This window comes from Dicentrarchus labrax, unplaced genomic scaffold (genome assembly GCF_905237075.1).
Source record: "Dicentrarchus labrax unplaced genomic scaffold, dlabrax2021, whole genome shotgun sequence".
Taxonomy (NCBI): domain Eukaryota; kingdom Metazoa; phylum Chordata; class Actinopteri; family Moronidae; genus Dicentrarchus; species Dicentrarchus labrax.
The window spans coordinates 15349995-15374112 of record NW_026136708.1 but is presented as its reverse complement, the minus strand read 5'-3'; the positions used below and the strand labels follow the sequence as shown (position 1 = coordinate 15374112).

General features: G+C 42.5%; 1 protein-coding gene across 4 annotated transcripts in view; it reads right to left on the bottom strand.

Moving 5' to 3' along the window:
- The window catches only part of fut8b (fucosyltransferase 8b (alpha (1,6) fucosyltransferase)), an 80540-nt gene extending 56684 nt beyond the window's left edge, over nucleotides 1-23856 (bottom strand). The window contains exon 1 of one of the 4 annotated variants that reach the window (XM_051408735.1): nucleotides 23633-23856. The gene's annotated coding sequence lies outside the window, so the exon portion shown is untranslated. The other 3 variants (XM_051408737.1, XM_051408736.1, XM_051408738.1) reach the window with 3 other exon arrangements.
- Nucleotides 23857-24118: the final 262 nt, after the last annotated feature.

Genomic DNA, 24118 nt, shown 5'->3' with positions numbered 1-24118 from the left:
ACCAATGGTTGATGTCAAAATGGGTTCACACTTAGTTCTGACACTTACGTTGCATATATCTGCACATTCACCATTGAGACTATGCACTCAGCAAAGTCAGAGAATAAGTGTACCAACATAGACAACTGGAAGGGTCTGTGCTTTTGTTAATAATTAATGATGTTCCTCTGAGTCCTAAATGAATCTGCTTATCTGATGTAGGCTCTACGCATGGCTGCTTATTAGGATCATGCCCTATCAATTTCATGCAAAAATATGAAAATAACCTATGAGAGAGAAGGTTTGGGGCTACAAAGCAGACTGGCATAAAAGGAAACGTGTCACAAGTTCACATCAGGCCTCTTTGTGATGCTTTTATCATCAGATCCTAAACCTGGAAGCTTTCAGCCCATCAGTGATGTGCCCACTGCTCCTCAGCTCCTGGATATATGTGGATATTCAGCAAGCCCCTACCACTGAATGTGTGGGAAGAAAATCCAACATGGCCACACCAATCTCTGACTGCCGCACAGGGCCCACCTAGTGCATTTGCGCTTATGCAAATATTTATCTGAATTCACACTTGGCTTAATGTGACAAGAGCAACCCAATCTTGAATGGCTTTGGATGCAAAATGGTAATTACTCCTAAACCAAGCTGGAATAATGAACTTGTTAGCATGCTCAGCCTCCTGGAATTCATTACCCCGCTCAACGCCGCACTCCTGATGGAGCGAAACCTGATCTGTTTTCATTCCCAACTGCTCAAAGGGATGCACTCTGAGGGGCTCAAACAGACATGTCGGTTGTGACATTTCCAGCAGCCACTGGAAACAACACATACACATACATATTGTAGACACATATATATCAGCTCATCTAATGAGCCTGATCGGTCTTGTCCCTGCTTCCTACTGTCTCATGTGACTCTCACAGAAAAGCATGATCCATGCAAATCAGAGGAAGCTGGGACAAAAAAATCTTAACTGGAACATTTCACTTTGAAAGAAGTGCACAACAGTTTCAAACCAACAAACAGGACTTGATGAAGGCTGTTAATATCAGTGTCACCAATTAGAACTGAAAATATTATTTTTTTATTAAATAAAGAGAAGGCAGCCATTTGACTGGTTTGGGGACTATTTTTGAAACAGTCAAGTGCTCTCTGGGGAATATCACGCTTGCCTAAAAGGACAGTTCCAGCATAATTTGAGCATTTACGTTTAAATTTAAAGATATTTTCATGTCAGTCTTTTAATTCCAAATGTCAAAGAAAATATATATATATATTTTTTTGCATATTTTGAGAGAAGCTCCAGCTTTCATTTCATGTTGTTTTGAGAACAATACAAATGCTACAACAAGACGGGAGGAAGTGTCTTTCTTCCTCTTTCTGTTTCTTGCTTTTAACTTTGTGGTAATCTAAGGAGCCACCTCTCATTTTTTTCCGCTAACAAGCGAAAGAGACATTCTTTCACAGACCACAGACTACAGTTTGTAAAAGTAACGCTTGATTTTACAGAATTAAGGCTTAATAGCCACCCACATTGGCATTACACTGGGATATTGATATACAAGTTGATGCTATTTTGACAGTGAAAACAAGTAACAAGCATCTCATTAAATGATAAACTGTAAGGAAATCACTTCCAGCCATTTAAAGCAGTGCCGCAATAAAACTATTGAAGTGGATTGGCTCTTTAAGAGTGCCTTCTGACTCTTACTTCCTGAATAAAGCAAACTGCTCTCATGCATGTGCACTCATTCTCTGCTTTGCACAGTCTCATTTTCTCACTGTCTTCACTAACAGCTGGGTCAAGGATAGATCAGGGGCGACACGCCTCCAGTCAGCATTTGTCCTTTTTATCTAAGGAAAATGCTCGCAGGCACTCTGCCTGTTTGTCCAGCGTTTGAGTCAATCACACCACCAAACAGGCTTACAATCAATGCACACATTGCTGATTACATTTCAGATGGGTATTTGGGAGGTAAACATTTGAATGACAGTACAAACAGACACAGTACTGTGACAGACACTGCTATGTGCCTTGCCAAGTCTGTCACACGGCAGTGACTGTAGATTCACGATCACATTCTGCCACAACGCAGCGATGCCAGTTCCTTGTAGAGACTGATATTTATGCAATATTGGTTCCCTCTAATGTTGGCAATTTACGGCTATAAACTAATTCTATCGTTGCCCTCCCTGTGACTCACTCTTGATACAAGCATTGGATAAACGCCTAATATCTGTAAAATACAGCACACAGCCCTTTACCAGTATAACTCAGCACCTGGAAGTGAGGGAGCTTTATTATGGTTGTAGTGTGTGTGGTGACAGCTAAAGAGATTTTCAGGACCGGAGCATTTAATGGAAACAGCTGGGCAGCATGTGGGTTAATGTAATGGCTTTGCATGTTGAGCAGAAGTGGTGCTAAGCTCAGGCTATCAGAGAGTCATCGACAGAGCAGACCTGCCGTTCCATCTCTCTCACGCTCAGTCTTGCTGGCCCCGTATCTCCAGCTCTCCTTTTCACCTCCCCTCTAAGCACCCATCAATTGAGGCAGTGAAGCCATCAGTGCCCACGCTTAGCCCGCCTGTCTCATTGCTTGGATAGCCGTGTGTGTTTGTGTGTGTGTGTGTGTGTGTGTGTGTGTGTGAGCTTTAGTGTTGAGGGTGCTTGTGTGTGGAGCCCCTTGATTGGACTCTACAGCAGAGGCTGGAGCATTAATGAACACTGCCTGTCACAGTCCCAGTCCTCTTTGCAGATCTCTCAGCCATCACTCTGGGCGATGGATCAGCGTGGCCTGATCTAAATGGGCTCTCTCTTACTTTTTTTTTCTCCCCGCTGTCTGCTCCGCTGGCTGGGGATCACCAAGATCAGTGGAGGCATCTAATCCTGGCATCTCTGCCCACCTCCCTCAAGTGTTTGTTACAACTACCTTACTAGTATTCGAGTCAAAATCAGAACCGATGCGCACTGAGTCTCATCCTTGGATACATACTTCTGAGAAGGACACAGCTCGATTTAAAGTCAAGTTTTCAAGTTCTGAACACACGAAATGCCCTGTAATAACCTAACCTAACTTAATTTGCATTCTTTGACCATTTGGCAGCCAGGGATTTAACTAAATGTTAAGTGTGGGGGCAGAAAATGTTTCATTATTAAAATGTATTGTTTGATGAAATAAAAAATATTACATAATTATTTTAGTGAAATTAATCCCCCCAAAAATTGAGGAATGCATGGATACAATATGCGGGAGTGGAATCAGCACCATACTGACCTAATTAAGCAGATCAGATGTGACTGATCCACATTATGTACAGTTTCTTTGTTCGTGTCATTACAAAATTGAATGTTTCAGCTATTAGTTGCCATCACAGTCACAGGGGATAGCCCACTCAATTTCTAGGTCCACAATCTCATAAATTGTCGAGAACAAAATACTTCTAATATGTACAAGTCTAAAAAATGTTTGTGGGGTATTATTGTCTGCATTTATAGTGAAGAAGTAACTGACACTACTTCCTTGTGTTGCTTGCAGAATTGAAATTCTTCACTGCACTTTATTTTCTCATCCCAGTAATGTTCATGTGACCTAACAGTAGAGCAATACTGTAAATACAATTTTGTTTCACAACACAGCACGTTTTTGGGTGCAACCAAATTCCCTGCTGGAGCCTGAACAGAAAAAGTTGCTGAAAAAGTAAAGAATGCACAATTCTAGTTTGTAATCTCAGCAAAATCTCAGTTCAGGACCACACAGGCCCCGCTCAGAGTCTGCAGAACAACAGCATGCACTCAAGAAGGGGCCACAGCCACATTATGTCAACCTGCGTAACATCTTTCGACTCCACATTAGGAAACAGCGCTCATTATGAATATGCAAGGTTACAGTAGGAGCAGGCTTTTGTCCTCACTCCCATGTTTTATTTAATGAGCCTGGGGTTGGTTTGACTTGATTTGCATGTGCTTGTTATAGAATCACACAGTGCCACTGCTCATGCCCACACACTCCCCAATATAGGGACATTTTGATTCCATTTTTCGCTTGGCTTGTCTGTCAGTTTACGCAAGCAGAAGGACCATGACTCAATTTTTCACCAAGGAGAATGCTGGGGCTTTCATTTGTGTGCACTTTTGCATCAAGAGATGGAGGTTCTGCTGTTTCGAAGTGTACGTGCGCATATGAGCATATGCGTGCGTGTTATCTGAGGTGTGTCGTTTGAAGTGGAGTATGTGAGGAAGCAGTGGCTCCCCTGTGAGGGAAAGCTCTGAAGAGAATAGTGCTGATGTGGTCCCTCTCCCCGACAACAGCCAGATAATACCAAGTGAGGAGACGGCAGGATATGAACTACATGAAAAGGCCTAAAAATCCGTAGCTAGCTAGAATATATCTTTGATAACAGAAAAAAGAAAAGACGAAGATGTAAAACTCCCATGTCTCCTTCCCTTTTTAATCTGGAAATGGCATGGAGGAAAATGTGGCTCATACCATACTTGGCAATTAATAGCCCCCAGGGCAGAAATGTGTCCCACTTTGATGATGTCAGTGCTTTGAGGACTGAGGGACAGGTCAGCGCTAGCGTCACGGACATCAGAGGCCCTTAGCGCTGTGGCGAGATGTCAGCCCGGCTAGCGCCATCGCCGTGTGATGAGGCCTGGACAGACGTGCAGGGGGGCCAAACGTGACAAGGCAAGCAGAAACGGGGATGATTCAACCCTGCAGTAAGGATGGAGGCAGGCAGGGAGGGACAGAAATGTGAGGAGAGGGGGAGGAAGGATACACGGAGCACATGGTACATGAGAAGAAAGACTGAAAAGGAGAGGAATAGAAGGAAGAGGAGGAGAGGGAAGCAGGAGAGATGATCATGATAGGGACAACAAATGGGGAGTTTATATATATATATATATATATATATATATATATACAGTACAGAGGAATTCACCGGGGAGGTGAAAGGAGGAATGTATTAATAGAGAACAGCACGGAGTGAATGAAGCACGTTAATGAAAACGGGTGCTGCTGAGCACCAAGAGCAAATGGGAATAGCTTTGAATAGTTGAACCTTGCAGCGATAATGACTGAAAGGTGTGATGATGGGGACTGAATTAAAAGACAAACAAGTGGACTGAATCATAGTTGAAAAATAGAAATGAGCAACAAGTCAAATAGATTACATTACACCTCACATCTACCCACAAACAAAGCACATAATGTCCAATCTGCTCCATGTGTAGCTTGCGCTGTAGCACAAGAAGAAAACAAACGTGTGGTTCTCCTGCAGAACTCCCCGAGTGAATTGGAGCTGCTGTATGAATGTGAAACAGGGCATTGCAGAACAAGAGCGCACATCCTCTGCAAACTTTCACTGAATAATTTAATGATCTGTGTTTTAAGAAATAAAAGTCTGTTTTTCTATTTTCTGTTGCTGACTGATCCGACGCCATTGCAATTCAATCTATAGGTTGTTTTTGAAAGCTTTTTCATTTTCACCTATAAAACAAATAAGTGTCTTGTAGGTCCTTCCGCAGGAAAAATCCTCCTGCATGCAGAAATTGCTTGTGATTCTTCCTGTGTTTTGATCCACTTTAAATGGTCTTTGAACATGGTTAAGGATTCATATAGAAAGTAAGAGAACACCAACAACCTCATGGTTTGTTCGAACGTATGCTCACTTGCAATGCTTTTAAGTTCTTTTAATGCATTTGGAAAGATTGTTTTTGAGATGCCTAAAATGTATTTGGATTTATTAGACTGTTTTTTGTATTTTTGTATTTGCAGTTTAAAAGCAAATGTCCATTAAAGTGTCAGAAGGTTAAAGGAGGACATCATGTTTTGGAGGGATTAGCCTATTAGTTCGCTTCGGCTGGCAACGGCTTAGGCAGACCTTGCACATTTTATGTAATTTAAAATCATTTTCCCACTGATCTGACAGTTATGTGAAATCTAGAGTAATCTGTAATCATTTTATTGAGTGTTTTGGCTCAAGGCATCTTGGTCTCACAATAAAGTCCTGTTGTATACCAAGTGTAGTCGGAGTTTTGACCTTTTCAGACTACATTACATTTACATGTACTTTGGGGATAGATGGAGTTGTGCCAGAAATCCCTAAACTGTAATCAGTATCAGATAAATGTTAATGAGGGCCTTTGTACAAGACATCTTTCACTTAATTTGTAATTGCATACTTTGTTACAGTGAGCAGGGGGTGTGGGTGGGGGTTGGAAGGATGTAGGGAGTGTTGTGTGGGCAAAAGGTGTGGTGCTGACACCATGGCCATCTGGAAGGCCGGTGGGAGCTGAGGACCTAACGGAGAGAGCAGACTGCCACCTCATACACACACACCTGATCACAGGCCAGTGTCTGCGTGTGTGTGTGTGTGTGTGTGTGTTGTGTAGAGAGAGAGAGACAGAGAGGGATTTAGTACAAGGAATATTAAAGACAACAAGAGGGTGTGTTTGTATGACCATTAAATATAACTCTATATATCCATCTGCCACCTGTGTTTACAGACAACAGAAGTGAAAGCAAAATGGGTTGATAAAAAAAGAAGAGAGCGTGAGGAACAGTGACAGATGGAGAGAGAGATGTGAAATGATGAAATGAGATCTAAATGTGTCAGATCATATTGACAGGAGCGTCTCAAATCAGAACTACTGTTCCTTTGATAATAATAACATGACCTGAACCATTTGTGTGCACATGCCGCTGAATCCCCAGAATGAATGACAAATATGATTAGTGACACTGATGCAATAGTGTGCCAGCAAAGGGAAAATTTCAGGAAGAGAAAATAAGGGTAACATTCCTCAACATTATATTTTAAAACTCATGGACATGGAATGTTTCTCTGACAGAGGTTCAATCCTACAAAAGCCAATGGTAAAAAATAATTTTAGTGGTTTCTTGTGGGCAGAAGGAAGCATTAGGGTAAGGGTTAGTGAAGGAAAACAAAGCCTTGTATTGGTCAGACTCCACAGTGTGGACAGTTAGGCCGTCTGGCTAGACCACTCAGATCCTTTGCAAACAGGTCCCCACTGCATGCTAGAGTGCAACTGGACAAAAATATCAGAGGTGCACTGACAGTATCCGTAACACCGGTACAGGTGCTGACAACTCCCCTTCATACTCTGCATCTGAAAATGAACGCCTCTGCTTCAAATACCAGAACTGATACTTTTGATGATGTGTCCTTTCCCTCCTCAGTTTTTACATTATAAAAGGAAGAATAAATGGTGTGAAAATTCTTTATAGTCGATTTAGAGAATGCTTCAAATGACAATACAACAGTTGAGGTTACATTTGAGTACAGTGACCTTCCGTGAATTTATTTCTTTGGTGTACATTTTTATTCATCTGGTTGATCCATTTAATTAAATAGATAGAATGCCAGATTATTTGTTTTTTTATATGCACCTCTAGTGAATATAAAAATGTTGCTTTGCACTTTCCATTTCCTTTTCCAGGCTCGGTTGTTTTTTCATTCCCTTTCCAGCATCCTGTAGTCAGCTTTTTCAAAATTAATCATTTTGAGGCATTATAGCTTGTTAAAAGGATAGCTTCACCTTTATGGCCACCCAACTCCCCATGCCGCTATTTCACCAGAGCCCATCTTCTTTTGTTAAAAATATTATCAAATCACAATGTGGCCAAGTGCAATATTCAAACTGCACAAGCTTGAATTTTCAAATAAAAGGTCAATTGTGTGACAAAACAGCATTATAATGAAGCACTGTAATGCTGCAGAGATGTACTGGCCTAAAAATCTAGTTCTCCAGATGTAAGAAAACAGATCCCAACAGACCTCAACAAATGTCCCAGCATCATGATTTTAGTGATTATCTGGCATTTTGAGATAATTGGCATTGGCTGTCTGTGCTCAAGAGTCAGATAAACAAAATCTTCAGACACATCTGCAGGTAGCCTTGGTAGTGTGGCTGATGTGGAACAATGTTAGCACTCCCCCTTGTGAGTTTTGGGAAGGTAGTGAAAAAGTGGTTTTGAGCCCTGTACTATAACTCTCATGCATCCTGCTGTAAACATTTGCCTACATTTCCTATAGAATACAATTACATATGACCTAGCTTTGTTGTGATATTGACATTAATATCGGCCAACCCATATTGGGCAACCACTAATTTTAATAGTTTGTTTGGTGAAAATACCCACTAATCATATCACAATTGTAATATATGTTAAACAATCGAAACATGATTTTTTTTAACCATTTTGTTCAGCCCCAGTTTCTCTGTAACTATGTGGCTGTTCAAGAGACTAAAACTTCCTAGCTATTTCCAGCAGTGCTTTATGATCATTATCAGTTATTATCTTGATCAATCAGTTGATCAGTTTTGTGAATAAAATGTCACAAAATAGTGAAAAATGCTTTCCAGAGCCGAAAGTGAAATCTGGCTTAATTTGTGTCACTAACATTTTAAAACCCAACAATATAAAATTGAGGGCTGCAACTAACAATCATTTTCATTACTGATTTGAGATGATTATTCTCTCAATTAATCGTCTAGTGAATAAAATGTCAAAGAAAAGCAGCAGATCTTCACATTTAAAAAGCTGGAAACAGAATTCTTTTGCCTTGCCTTTGCTTGAAAAAGATTTTAATTATTTAAACTGTAGTTTCATTTTCTGTAAAATTAACTCAAGTTTCAGCTCCATTTCCTGGTTTTGATAGGTTGTGGTTACCTCTTCATCCTTACACCATCACTGCCATGGAGTGCACATAAAGCAAACACTGCAAAGCTACAGTAAGCGGACACAAATTTATACGCTGTGCTGCGTTTGACTGTTTCTACTTCTGGCAAGTTCAACTTTGCTGTTATTACACCGCTGCCTTAAGCATGGTCAGAGCAGGTCTGATGGAGACTGGGTCTACTGCTTCTTTCACTGTTGGCTACATCGTAGGTCAATGCGCACACTAACTAAATCATGTACAAAAACACAGTAGTATGCATTCAAACATACAGAGCGAGGCCCCTTGGCTACACAACCATTCTCCTTGCCTCCAACATAATATATGTTGTTTGTTTGCTGGATCTGAGCTAGCCAGCAGTATTACCCTGATGCAGCCAAGCATAGCCTGCACTGGACACACACTCTGTCAACGGCAGTAAGCAAGCAGAATACTGCACTGCCAGAGATATGGAGCAACAAATCTGTACCTCTCACAGAATGGGAGGGTGTAGATGGGGGTATCTAGCTACAGTATATGATAGAATTTGATAAACAGCAGGGGTCAGGAGGCAGGTCAGCACACCATTAACTTATTCTGACAAATTTGATCCATTGCACACAATACTGGGACGAGGCAATGGGCGTCACCTAAGAGGGGTAAGAAAAAAACTGAATAGAAAGAGGAAAAACTGGCAGGAAGCATAAAACAAACAGAGACCGTCTTTACTGCAGGAGATGAGAAGAGATAAGAGACATCAGAGGGAGAGAGTCTGCTTTATCAGAATGCAACAAGAGACCAGGAGAAACGCACTCCCTCCAGGGAGAGGGAGGAGAAGGGACGGGCAATATAGAGGGGGAGAGCTGATGTAAAACTGTATTATAAATCATGTTGAGCTGCATTGAAAGAAAATTAAACAATAATACTTTTTGACTTATTTCAAGATTGTAAGGTCAAAAACCTGCAATTCTTTGGGATATCCTAAAATAAAACATATTGGACGATCCGAGGGAATGGAAATGGAGGGAAAGGGATGGAGTGCTAATATTCTGCTCTTTAATGTATATTTCTGTTTTTCCAGTATAAAATGGTCTTCAGCTCAGCGAGGAGAGTCTGGGACTCTATATGGGGAAACTAAGGCCTTTGTTTTAATTAACAGTTCAATTATCAAGCAGCTAATGGCTTGGTAAATATAATGGGTTAATAACTCAGCAAGAAAGATCAATCATCTGATTGTCATTTTATGAAGCTGGAGAAAGTTCCAATTAAAGCATGCACATGCATTGGTTCTATGTACAGTATGTAGTGTGTATGTGTGCTGTTATATATGTGAAGAGCACAGAGCTGCAACCATTCCTGAGATGGGTTTTCCATTAGATTTCTGTGTGAAATGGAAAAACTGACCTACTATCAGCTCTTAGCTGTACATATCGGGAGGTCATTTTCTGTAAGCTGATGATCCTGATGTTTGGCAGTCTGTCATGTTCACAAAGTAGCTGTTAGCAGCTTGTAGAGTGTGGGTCAACAGTCTAAAATGAAAGAAAAAAAGGAAAAATTCCCTCTAGTCACTGAAATAGACAAAAGAAACATTTAGGGGATTATTTTTGTAGCCTTTATGTCCTAAAGGTACGTTGAATCATGATAGTTTCAAGATAACCGCATGTACAGTGGATTCATTCAAATGAAGCATTTAAAAATGTGTATGTGTTTGAGGCCATGAGTGTGGGCATGCGCCCAATGAGGCAGAAAGGGTGCCAGTACCCTTTGAGGAAGGAGCATGTGTCCAGCATCCACGGCTGTTATGCTGGGTCACAGATGTCACCTGCTCCAGCAGCCTGCCTCACACCACTCGCCCTCCCCCACCACTTGCCCACTTGTAAACAGCACTACACTAGAGGCAAATACAAGTAGCCCGCAGTGTTATAAGTTATTTGGATTCTAAATTATTGTTTCGTTTGAAAAATCTAATTCAAACATGGGTCGCAGCATGAAGTGTCCTCGAACAGTCGCTCGAATAAAAAGAGAAATGTTATCCGGAGCTAGTGGCTATGTTAAGTTGCCTTGGCCTTGCCAAGTACTGACACTGCAAGTTCAACTGAATTAAACACTGCTGGCTAGTGGGTTGGTAGCCTTAAACACAACAAATTAGTCTGGAAAGAAGCCTGGCAAAGGAACGCATACTTAGATAATGTCAGCAAGAAGAAAAAGTGTGAAACCACCAACCCACAAAATAAATCAACAAGGAGACATAGAAGGGTGTGTACGTGTTTGTCTGTGGCAAGAGCATATAGACTCTGCTAATCTTTCAAAGGAGCTCCTTTGCAATGGTGTGTGGTCATCTTTTTGAGAGGGCCTGAAATTCCTTTTGCACGCCTCACCACTTGTTTGCTTGAGAAGCCGAGAATGCTTTACCACAGGAATCCTCCATGGAGATTGTTGATGTGAGGATCTTTCTCTGTCTCTCTCTCTCTCTCCCTCCCTCTCTCACACACACACTAAATGTGCCCACCCACACATCACTGACATTTCTTTTCAGAGCGTCTTTAAATTACCACGCATATTAGTGAAGCACTGCCAAGACCCCTTTTTATTATTCCTCTTAATCTTGTGTGTTTACGGGGTCAGCGGCTGGCCCCACTCCACCCTACGCCTTTCCTCTCCCCTTCACTCCTCTGCCTCTGTGCTCCAGCTAGCAGAAACAGACAAGTGGTTACACCCAGTCTCCCATGGAGCCCCTGCTGCACTGCACCGACAGATCAGGATAGGACAGCATGGCACGCTCCTGCTACACGCCTGCCTCCTCTCCCCGCACTTGCCACCAACCAAACCCACTTGCTACCAACTGTGAGTCGCTTCTCATAAAAACCAGCCAAGCAGTTCTGCATGCCAGTGCAATGTGTCATGATTTTAATTAATAATCTGAAGTATTTCTTTCTTTTTTGGGTGGGGCCGTGACATAAATGTTTTGAACAAAGTGCTTGGGAAATCAACAGCATCTGAAATCTTCTCCTCCATACCATCTCACTCTTCTCTATGACAGCAAGTTTTTAGTGTGTAGGATTTAATCGCATCTGGTGGTGGCCTATCTTCCTAAGATATGGTGTCCACATGAAATGGAAAGCACAGCGCAGACAGATGGAGAGGGACTTGTTGCGGTAGCTTAAAGCGCTGAACTTTAATGTAAGTCCATTGGGTAGATCACCTTGGTACCGCCGTTGTTGAACTGGCCAGCGTCTGTCTCAAAGGCTCTGGTGCTGATCTGGCCATGTTCACTGGGAGGCTTCTTAGGTCTTTAACTTCAGTCCTTTGAGAGAAGGCCAGAATGGAACCTAGAGAGTAAATCTCATTGGGATGGCTTTCAGTCCATTAACATAAGTAGTTAATGGTGAACTACTCTTTTCAAGTTAAGTTTTTGAACAAAGTGCTTAAGTCTAACATTCAGATATGGTTAATAAAACAACGCTAAAAATCGTGATTTTTCGGTTTTGCTTGGAAGAAAAATCCAAGTCCTCGAAGAGGGTTCGCTCAAGTACGAAAGCAGGGGCATAAGCGGAATATGGGGGCCTGGTGGGCGCTAGCAGCCCATGCTTCTAATCCCAGTTAAGACAACCCCGGCAGGCGAGCCGACACAAAGGAGTTTGGTCCAGTGTTAGTGGAATTAAAGCAAAGCCTCTCCTCTGTTGTTATGCTAATCCACAAGACAATGATTATCTGCAGGGAAACGTTGCCACGGTGATAAACATGGCTCAAGAGTGCCTCAATTAGGGCAGCAATTGCCAAAGGAGAGCAAAGACCGAGTGAGGACGATGATGCTGTTATGAAAGAAAAAAAGAAAAAGAGCGCGGAAGGGGTTTTGTTATTTCAACCGAGTGGATGGGTCAGCTTTAAAAGAGAAGGGTAAACTTACAGATGAAGCTTGACCCTCACAGTTTGACCTTGGTCAGGCTTGACCCTCTCCCATGCTGTAAAGACTTCCCCACTCACTGGGAGAAGTACTTCAATAGTGAACATGTAATTAGCTCTCAAATGCAGAAGGGGAACATTATGCTGCAGCAGCTATAGGCTACCATTATGACTCTCAATAACATGTTCTCTATGCTGTGCATGTGGAATAATGATGAGTGAGTATGCCATACTGCACTTCATTCATCCTCTAATGTGGCAGCAAAGCAGTTCAGGTGGTTGCACTGTTCTTCTTTTTTGTTTGAACATCACGAGTTGGAGGACAACCATAACACCGGAATCATCTATAATAATCATTCATTTACAACACAAATCAAAGTGAGGAGGCAAAACCCTCACCGGGTGTTTAAAGCTCCTCACTGAGTTGATGTGCCAACTTCAATTCTTTGCTGTTGTCACAAGATCAAAGACAAGTAAAAACCAGGCTAGGGGAGGCTGTTTTCTGTTTCTGGAGCGACTTGTCACACAGCTATTTTACAGATGCATATTTGGAAACCTGGTAGTATGGCTGCCATCGCACGAGTGTCTCCTCGATCCTCGTCAAAACTAATACTGGGTCACCGACAGACAGCATACATCCCATTGCTTCAGAATGTCTCCAAGCAGTCCTCTGTCGCACTGCCCTACTGTTTCCATGAAGACCGTTTTTTGGTATGTGGTCAGTCACTTGCTCCCTCCCTCCTTTTTTTCCGCTCCCCGTCTGTCCCACAGCTCCAACAGCATAATAGGCCTTGGACTGCTATGTCATCACATTGAGTCCTATTAGGGGCTCTTATATCTGACTGGCATGTTGTTATTGCTCTCCCAGACCACAGCTAAAACTGAGGAATGGGTCTGCCAAGCAGGCCCTATAAAGTCCCCTCTGCATTGATGGCACTAGCAATAAGGAGCAGTGGGGTTGCGGTGGAGGGTGCTACCACGACAACATGAAAAGAGAAGAATGGGAGGAGGTGACACCATGTGATGCAATACCCCTGGGGCTACATGACAGGCCTGTGAGATGCAAATGGTCTCCTGCTGGTTCGCTATGGGCTTCGCCATAGGTGAATGCCAATGCTGCCACTCTCACTAACGCTGAGGAGGACTGAGGGGCATCAACAAGCTTGCAGAGGCAGCAGGATACATAACATAAAAGAGCTGATCAGGGTGAAAAGACACATCACTCTGTAAAATCACTCTACGACCACGAGGGAACTTTTTGTAGTTTAACTGAGTGCCAACTCTTCTCTGGAGAAATGATCTAGCTGATCGTGATGTGTTAATTACAGGAGAGCCCCAGTTAAACGTTTTGTGAATATCTAATCAAATATCAGTTTCACGGTATAATGGTACATGGTATAACACAATTATTATTATCAATTAATGACCCTTAAAAGGAATCAAAACAGGTTTTCTTTGGTTTCACCCCAGGGATCAATAAAGTATTTCTGATTCTGAACAAACGTTTTATTCTTATTTCACAAAATATGATGTCTTACATTTTTTAATAACACTAATATGGTAGAATTATTATTTTTTTAAACAACACCAATGCCCTAGAAATCAATACCATGGATAAGCGAATGTGCACCGCTAATTTTCATACCATGGCATACCATGTTATGGGTATAAGTAGTTTGTTACATTTGCCATTTCATGCTATTTTGTGTCAGAACAATCAATAACAATGCTCATCTCATTTTCAAGTTGTAGCTGCATGTTGAGAAAAGTAATTAGGATAGATTAATAGAATAACATTAACAATTTATTAATAAGGTTGATGATGAATTTGGTAGCGACTACTAAAACCTTTCTGGCTTCTCCTCCAATAACAGGTGATCAACAGTCTAAGCTGAGTGTTTTGTTCTTTTCCTCTTTCTGGGGTCCATGGAGCCTAAAAAGGCATCAAAAAGAAGCAGCAACTGTACTTCCCAAATCCCAAAAGGATAAAAGACCACACTATCCTGCTCCTCAAACCTCATGCTGGTAAAATCACACTCCTCCCCACATGTAACCAGCTAAACTATAGATACACACTGACGCTTCAGAAACAACAGACTTCCAACACTGCACTTAAAAGCAAATGTAACACAGGAAGACGTTTCTTAGACGTTATCTGTGAAACAACTGTTCTGCAACGCATGGCATTACAGCAAAGATAGATGGCAGAGGTCAGGGGATGACATGACAAAGATAATGAGTCAAACGTACACAGTGTTCTAGCAAATGTACAGCTCAATTCATTATGGTTACGGTTTACATAAGAATGCAAAGCCCTTTTCACTTCTGTAATCATTTATTTTAGAAGTGATGTGGAACTGAAAAATCAATTTTCCCCTTTTTGATGGAAAACCCCTGGCAGTCAACAGGATCTATGTTGTTTTGAGAGTAATACATGTTACTTTTCACAAGACATGCACATTACTTATATAAACTGCCCCTGCAACCTACAAACACCTGCCATCTACACTGTACAAGGGCTGGAAATTCATATTGATATTACCATATAAGAGAATGCAATATCTATAGTGCAAAGCCTGCAACATGAGCATTATAAATTTATTTTATAACTAAATCAATAACTGAAGCATTGGGAATGAGAGTTCTCTGGCACACAGAACTCCTTAATACCCAGAAATATCATTAAGCAACAAGAGAGTGGACATTACCGAGAGGTCCGGTGGGAGATATTCCCACAATCATCCAAAGGGGAAGTTCCTGGAAATGTTTCAAGTCACATCTATTAAGTTAATATAACCCTAAATCTATTCCTCAAATGCATTGCAGCTGCAATATAAGCCAAAGTAATGCTGATGTAATGTTTTGCAGATATACTTCTGTGGCTCTTTTTTGTCTTTGGGTAAGCAAATTGCACAGGTATGAATTAATGTCAAATCACTGCGAGGATCACCGTGTAATCCACTCCTTAACACTTCTGTGATCCTTCCGTTTGCACAACGAACATGCAGATAGGTCTGCCTATTTGAGGGGTGTGCACTCAATGAACGAAATTAGACACACCAGGATTGTCCACATCTGCCGTACTGCTGTATATGTATAAAACTGAAAGCCAGAGGTAGTATACAAAAAAAAATGTTTGTTAGATCCTGAGGAAGATAGTTAAATCCTATGGAAACTCATTTGAATCTGTCATGCAATACAGTTAGATTTAGGAACTGAATTCAGTAACGTATGTTGATGATTAAAAAATGAACACACCATTCACAGTTATCTGGTTAAAATTCTAGTCCTTCTTTGTAAAATACCACCCTAATCATGTGCTGATGTCCTCAATTAAATCCACCTCAGCCCTAAAGAAGGGGTGTGAGAAAAGAACTAAAAAGAATAATCCACCCTCAGATTCTCTTGCACTGTTGAAAATCATCAATACGTGATGAACAATACATTCCAGGAGTTGAATTCTGTGATTGGTATAATTACTATTTTGTTGTACCCACTTTCTTTCAGCCTTCCTCTTCTAATTTGACTTCAGTTAGTGATTTCCTATATTTCCCAGAGTGCTTTTCAACACCCCCCAGAGAAAAGGGCTGACAAGCTCAATGGAACAAGCTGTTTTATTCAGCTGTGGGTTATAGACCTATATGCATTGGGGGAAAAAGAGAGTAAGCATATCAGAGCTTTTTCCTAGTTGAGAGTGTTATGCACTCTTGTGAGAACACAAAATGTCTTGTTGCTGCATTGCATTCTGGTCTTTTGAGGCTACTTATTGGAGAAATTAGCATCACAGCCTGGTTAACAATGGATTTTTGCCAGTATAATCATTGATCATCATGCAACCCCATACATTTGGTCTGTTTGGTAAGGAGTAGGAAAGATACCAATATCAATAAATAAAGGTTCTATAAACTACGTCTATTATTTCCATCTTAACTGTTAAACTTTTCCATAAAGAGAATATTTGTAACACCTCTTAAAAGAACTGAATCAAGGATTTGGCAAAAGTTGTTTACAACTTGGTATGAAGTTGTGTATCCATATTTCTCCACTCTCAGAATACAGGTCTCCAGTCAGTCCCCAGAGTTAAAAGCAAGTTAGCAGGCTGCAGGGTCTTTTCCTATCGTGCCCTCTTCTGGAGTAACCTTCCTGCTGACATCAAACAGTCTGACTCTGTTGAGGCCTTTCAATCCAAACTTTAAACTAATGTTTTTGCCATAACTTTTACTTAGTTGCTTATTCTTTGGTTACTTCAGGCCTTGTATCTTTTGCCATTACCTTTCCTGCAGGTCTTAGTGAATCTATTAAGCCTTGTACTTAAAGTCAATATTTGTCCTGCTGAAAACAATGACTTACACTTTTTAATACACTACTGCATCTCTCTAACCCTGTTTATGGTTGTCCTACAAACAAATGAGCTTCGTGCCTCTCTCTTGCTATTCTCTCCTCCTTGTCCTTTCTTTGCACTGCGCTGGACCATCAGCCGTCCTGGGACGGTGCTTCATTCCAGATGTTTTGGATCTGAATCTTCTTCATCCTCCAGGAGATTCCTCCTCTTCTCTCTCTCTCTCTGTCTCTCTCTCCCCCTTGCGTGCCTGTTGTCCTAGTCTTTCTCTCCCCTGTCTGTTTCTTTCCTTTCTCCTATCTGAGTGAATGGTGTGCATGCACTGTGTCGCCTGTAGTCTGTCTTCTTGCAGCTCTCCATGGTGGAGAGGAGGAGGACATCTTCCTGGCTCCATATATTTTCACATGTTTTGAATTTCTCTATATTTGGTCTGCTCTGTAATTTTACTATGTTGATCTGTTTTGTACACACAGCTACTATTTCATGAGAGGTTTTCCCCTTCAAAGGGTTTTTGGGGGATTTGTTCCTACTTCACATCAGGTATCTAGGGATAGAGGGTGTCATATTCTGTAGAAATTGTAAAGCCCCTTGAGGCAAATTTTGGATTTGTGGTATTGGGCTAAATAAATCAAAATGACTTGACTTTCGGAAAGTTTTTTCTTAATATTCTGTACTGTGGATGTTTGTGTCTGCAGTGCGCAAATGCAGATTTTGCTGTATAGTCACAGTGTGCCTGCTGTCTGATTGCTACCCTGCTGTCTTTCAGAGCACCATGCTGGGTCAGGTGACAGGACTCCTGCAACGGAAATCCAATCAGGCCAATCCTCTACGATCCTTCACAATCCTCTCATCCGACGCCCTACACCGCCAACCATCTGTAACACACACTGCACATGCCACACACACTTACAATGAACTCTTTGATAGATATGGAGATAGACAAATGCCCATTAACCACCTCACCTCCTGTGAACTTGGCACAGAAGTTACAGGGTTAGTACTAAGCAAAACACTGAATCCCTTCCAGCTACGAGGTCTACGCAGTGCAGCTGACCTTACATTATGACCTCTCAATGGAGGTCACAGAGATGTATTTACCCCTTGGGGATCAATAGTGTAACAGCACAAATCCACAAACACTTCCTGCACCATGGCAAACAAACCCTCCAGGAAGCAGGCCTGGCACCAGTGACATAAATAGCCCCCCGCCTGTGACAAAGATAATACAGACCTTTCATCATTGTCCAGGTCCCACTTTGCAGGGGCCTGGGGTTGAACCCTCTCTGGACCTATGTGAAGGTCACACACAGGCCACCCAATACTGGCTAGTGCTGGATCAGATACCACTGGTTAAATGAAGGCCATTCAATAGTTCTTGTGTGTGTGTGGGTAGAGGTGAGTGGCTGCTGGGAATTTGGGCTTCCTGTTGAAAACAGAATAATATCTACAAACCCCCATGCAGAGGCAGGCCTGTCACACAACCTTCCTAACCAAGTGTGGGAAATGCACCCATTCTGTCAGAGAAGCTCATAGTCTTCTCCTTTTTTATTCCTATGTGTGTGTGTCTTTGTGGGCTTGTGCATTCTGTGTTCTGGCTGCAAAATGAATTTGGGCTATTGTCACTGTGATCCTAATGGCCAGCATCTGGCTCTCTGGCGCTCTGTTTTATTTTTTGGGGTGGGGAGAGTGGGGAGTGGAAGTGAGGTGGGTGATCTGACTGCTTACGCCTCAAGCTGCGCAGCTGTCCCAATTACTACCTCTCTCTTCTCCACTAATTTCCCCTCCGTACCCATCTGCCTCTTCTACACTCCAAATCTCTGTCCCATCCATCCGTAGATGCCACTAGCGTGGGTTTGTACTTTCAGGAGGCTCCCATGCTAGAAAGAGCCCTTTAGCAAGCAAAGTAGGTCCAGATCCCATTTTAAGTTAGACGCTGTAGGGTGCATAAGACTCAGACAGTGCAGTATCTTGTCAGGCAGAATCTTTAGCGGCATCCCCGAATCCCTCCAGCCCTTCATGCCTGCACTGATCCTGGCCTGAGCTGTGGACTCGGAGGGGCTGACAAGGCTGTTTGATGGGCCATGGGCACTGAGCATTAGGGGATTTTGTGGGTAGGTGGGTGGGTGGTTGGCAGGGATGGGGGGGCGCTGTTTGCGTCCCACAGTGAGTCCCTCAGCAACTTCTGATGAGCTAAAAATTCTCAGTGTGTGTCATACCCATGTGAATTCAGTTCCTCATGCAGAGGTACGCCACAAACTTCACTGCATTCTTCTTGTCATGGTGCTAAGCATTCACAGAGATACGGTAAAAAGAAATCAAGAATAAATACACAGACACATATATATGCATATTCAGAGACAAATTAATGCAAAGGCACGCGGGAGGGTGTGCAACAAGGAAGTTAAGTGCTTCCTATTGAATAGGGGGGAAAAAAGGAGAAGGAGAGAATTTAAGAGCTGCATGTGGATGGGTACATGCCTATTTCTGGACGGCTCCAATGAGCCGAGAAGAAATGTCGTAAGACCCACTTCCCTGCTCAGGCTGCAGCAGCAATAACTCCCCAAGATACAGCAAAAGCAAGCACACATAAGTGAATGTGCACACACACAAATACACATCCTTTCTGATGTGAGTGCTCTGCAGGCTGGGCAGCCTCCCTGCAGGGCCAAACAGAGCAGAGGCAGCACACTCTTTGAGGGGGAGTCCAGGTCAGGATCTCTGACTGGTCTACCCCTCAACCCAAAACAAATACACATTCACACAACCTCCAAACCCACCCAAGATGGCTAAGGCTAAGGCATAATGTGATCTAGAGTCCAGTCCCTACACAAATCCAATCTGATGCCACATGGCTATCAGGCCAAGCTCCTATTGTGCCTGTCTGACTGAATTCCTATTCAGAATTGCCCTCCTTCCACCCTGTCTTTAGACATTCAGCTGAGTAAGACAGGTAGACAAGCAGCAAGACATTTAGACAGGCAGACAGCAGGGCAAGCCTGCTGGGGCCTTTTCTTTTTCTGCTGCCGGAGAATGCTATCAGCCTGGATCAGGCTAGGCTGCTCAAGCTGAGCTTCAGCAGCCTCACAGCCTGGCTCGCTTTTCTCCATGGAAACCTGCCCCACACTCGCCCTGTGATTGGTTGGTACGATCACTAGACAGACACTCTGTCTTACAATACAGATAATAATGACCCTCCGGTTGGATGAGAGCAAGAGAAGAGTGATGGCAGACAGGCCTTTTTCCTACAGATTTTGCCCTTTAGAAAGGCTGCATTCAGCAAGCTTACAGGAAACTCGAGACTACAGGTATGTTCCTGCACAGGATATACAGTTGGTTAGCTCTACAGTCCTTACTCTAATGCACGAGGGTTGGGGTTAGGGGTTAGAGGGTTTGAGGAGACAGAAAACCGACATTAAACACCAATCATGAAAAATACCTTCAGTCTTTAATTTAATAAGACTTAGAGATGCATGTGTGTGTCCATATATCCATATGTAAACCTTTCAGTCTTTACCCTCCTCAAAACAGAAACAACAAAAGCAAAAGCTCCTTTTCAGCAGCTTCTGTTCTATTTACAGTACATTGTCTGGAAATGGGGAGCAGAAATACCCTGCACAGAGATGAACAATACCAAAAAAAAAAAACAATGCTTCCAGATGAGCTTCCTCTTTTGGTAGTATTGTTACTGCAGCTTGCTACAAGCATTTCCGTATCTTGCATAGCCTCTTCAATTCAATGTTCTTTGTGTTTTTAGCATGAAGCCCCCAAACTAGGGAACATGTCTTCAAATGTGTTGTTTGGTTCCTTCATAGCTCAATTCAGCCTTCTCTTCTCATCCGTCTGACATTTTCAGAAAAAACAAAAAGGATATATCTGGGACAACAGTTCGCAAAAAAGCAATGTATAAACAGCCCACTGAAGCCAATATCAAGCATTACACACACACTGTACAGTGGGCCAAAACACTGTGATGCTTGAAATTACAATGGCTTTTCATGCAAACAGAGGCACTTGCTGTGCAGGTGACAGGCTCGTATTGCAGACAGAATTGAAATGAAAAACAAATCCAACTGCTATTTTAAATAAAACTCCACTTGGCAGTGGCTTGCTGCGCTAAACCAAACAGAGAAATGGAGCTTGCCACGTGACAAATCGTGCACAGTGCTAAATACAGATAAAATTATGAAACACCGCCCATTTTTGCTCACCGCACCGCATCTAACCTCTTTGGCAGAGCAACACTAATATGTTTAATGAACTCATTAGTCAGAAATGAAGACAGACAGTGGCATGGAAGGCAGAAGCACAAAGGGCAGAGAGAGAGAGAGAGAGAGAGAGGGAGGGAAACGAAGGAAGGGGAAAGACAAAATTGACCAGCTCAAGTGTGTGTGTGTGTGTGTGTGTGTGTGTGTGTGTGTGTGTGTGTGTGTGTGTGTGTGTGTGTGTTCTCTAGAAAGCACATTCTCCTGTATTATAGATGCAGTGTTACCGTAGCTACATGGTAGCAACATTTGTCCGATGCAATCAACTCAACAAGCAGAAACAACACAACCTGGAAGGCATTGTGCAAAAAAAACCTTCAAACCTGCCAAGTAAATTTCAAGGGTTAGTTTGAATGTTATCACTACTATTTAATTTAGGTGCTTCATCAAAAACTACAGAGACTGGAATGAACTGCTCTAATGTAATTATTTGCACTTGGCTGATATAAAACGGTGAAGCCCAGATCACAGAAATTTGTTGCCAAGGCATGAGTCACTTTGCTTTATGTAAAATAATTGGCCCCTGACAGTTTAAAACAGAAGGGGAAAAAAAAAAAAAGGGGGGGGCGTCAATCTGAAGCGGCACATTACTCGCCAATGGAATCCAAGATAGAGTTCCCCCTGCCATGGCCTAGACTGCTGTCACAGCAATATATATGGCTGTTTACTTATTCATGAATGGGTTAAGGCTACTAACTCAATCAATCTGCTTCCAGTTACCAAGGCTGACTTTATTAGATAACATTAATGATGCATTAGTAGTCCATAGGTGTTCAGTTTCTCCCTTGTCAGCAACTACAATTCAAATGAGAACACAATGTATATTGGCTGCAAATGGATCAGAACTTGGGGATAATTGCGGCGCTATACAACACTACGAGCTAATAATTTGTGGTCTGACAACATGCTGTCAAAGAAAAGATAAATCACAGCATGCTTCACAGAGATGATATATGTCTTGTAACATCAGCTGCAGACATTCAGTGATATGAAAAACTAGAAAAGCCATACGTCATCCATATCACAAATTGATTTTTTTTCGCGTGAAAGCAATAAGACTTATTTTACATTGAATCTGTCATATTAAATGAGATTAAAAAGTGCCTTACAGTATTCTGTTCCTTCACATGCTCTGACTTCGGCTTCAGCTGTGAGATCATGACAATACTACACCCATTCATTCAATGGGCTGTGCATTCATCACCATTTGGTGGCACTTTCACATCACTGTGACGGCATACATCTTCTAATGGGTGCTGCTGCTGCTGCTGCTGCTGGGGATTGAACCTCTGTGGTGTTACCAGCACTGACGCCAGACTATATCAGTTGAGCTACACTGAACACAGACACCCCCCCACACACACACACACACAGCCTGTGTATATGGGTGCTGCCATCTATATTATCGGTCAGCTGTAAAAGTGTACAGGAAGGGATGGGAAGCAGAAGTCACCCTGGCTGGCTCCCACTTTTGACTGTCCTGGTGCGATGAAGGGGGGGGCTGAGCAGGGCCGTTTCATGTCCTAATCACATATCAGAAAGGCCTTATTACACATTAACCACACCTCCAGATACTGAAAACAAACGCACGCCTGGCTGTGGTGATTATTACAAAGCAATTCCTGATACAAGCAGCAGAGCACTGAGGCTGAAACACAGGCAGCTGCTTTGTCTGCTCTCCGACACACATAACACACAATGACAGAGAGAGAGGTGGACGGGAAACACTCAAGGATACACACAAGTGTCAAACACCCCCAATATGTCATGTGTGTGTTTTGTTTTTAACGTTATGTGTGCGATGTTAAATGCATTTCTATCCTCGCTCAACGGCGAGGGCTCACTATATATATACATATATATATATATAAATATAACGCTGCACGGTAAACACAAAACAAACGCACACAAGACAAGACAGCTAGCTTAATAGGCTACACGCTTCTAGCTCTGTTGATGCCTTTAGCCTTTAAATAAAAGAAAGGAGGGCTGCCAAATGAACACCTACTTTTACCACCACCCGGTTCATTCATACGGTTCAGTCCAGGTAATGCTGCGGTTTTTAAATCGGTAGGTTTCAGGCTAACTACCGCGGTCGTTACGCGGATAAGCGGTAAATTGTTTTTGCCCACTTGCTTCTTCTCCACACACACACACACACACACACAAAATAAAAAACGCGGGTCAGGTTTCTATGGATGTAACGAAAGCCCACGTATAAAGCGACACATACCTCTAAAGCAGAGCAACAACAAAAAAAAAAAAATGTCCGGGTAACGGCGCCGATATAACGGGACAAGAAATTCCTACCTACCGTGACCGCTATTTGGTCACCGTGATCTCAGCAGCGACGCAGTCAACAGGCCGGGATGTAGCAGGAGGGGGAAACCTATGGGTTGAGCACTGCCTCCGTAGCTCCTACATTTCCGCCATGCAGCAGGGTTGTTATCACCTACCTTGGCATGGTACACCGGCTTCCAGCGGCATCCGACCGGAGGGCTGCGGAGGCTGGGTCTGACGCAGCGGCAGCCGAGAGTTGTTGCTCCAGGAAAAAAAAAAAAAAAATTTCGAGTAAGAAAAAAGGCTGCGGCGGAAACAGGAACTGGGAGAGCTGGGATCTCTGAATACGGCAGTCGAGGCTGCTCTGTGCTGGATGGCCGGTGTCAACGCAGACCTGAGAGAGAGAGAGAGAGAGAGAGAGAGAGAGAGAGAGAGAGAGAGAGAAAGGGAGGGAGGGGGGGGACTTCATATCCGGTCACAAATTTTCAAATTAATAGGGAGTGTGGTGACACAAGTACAGTAACTCATATTTCAGTGTTTCCGGTATCAACAGCTAGAGTTTAGATACATTTTTTAAAAACTCTATAAATATAAACCAATGGCTGTGGTCTGAGTTTGAACTCTAAGTTAAATGTCTGATGATTGTACTATACTTTTTTTTT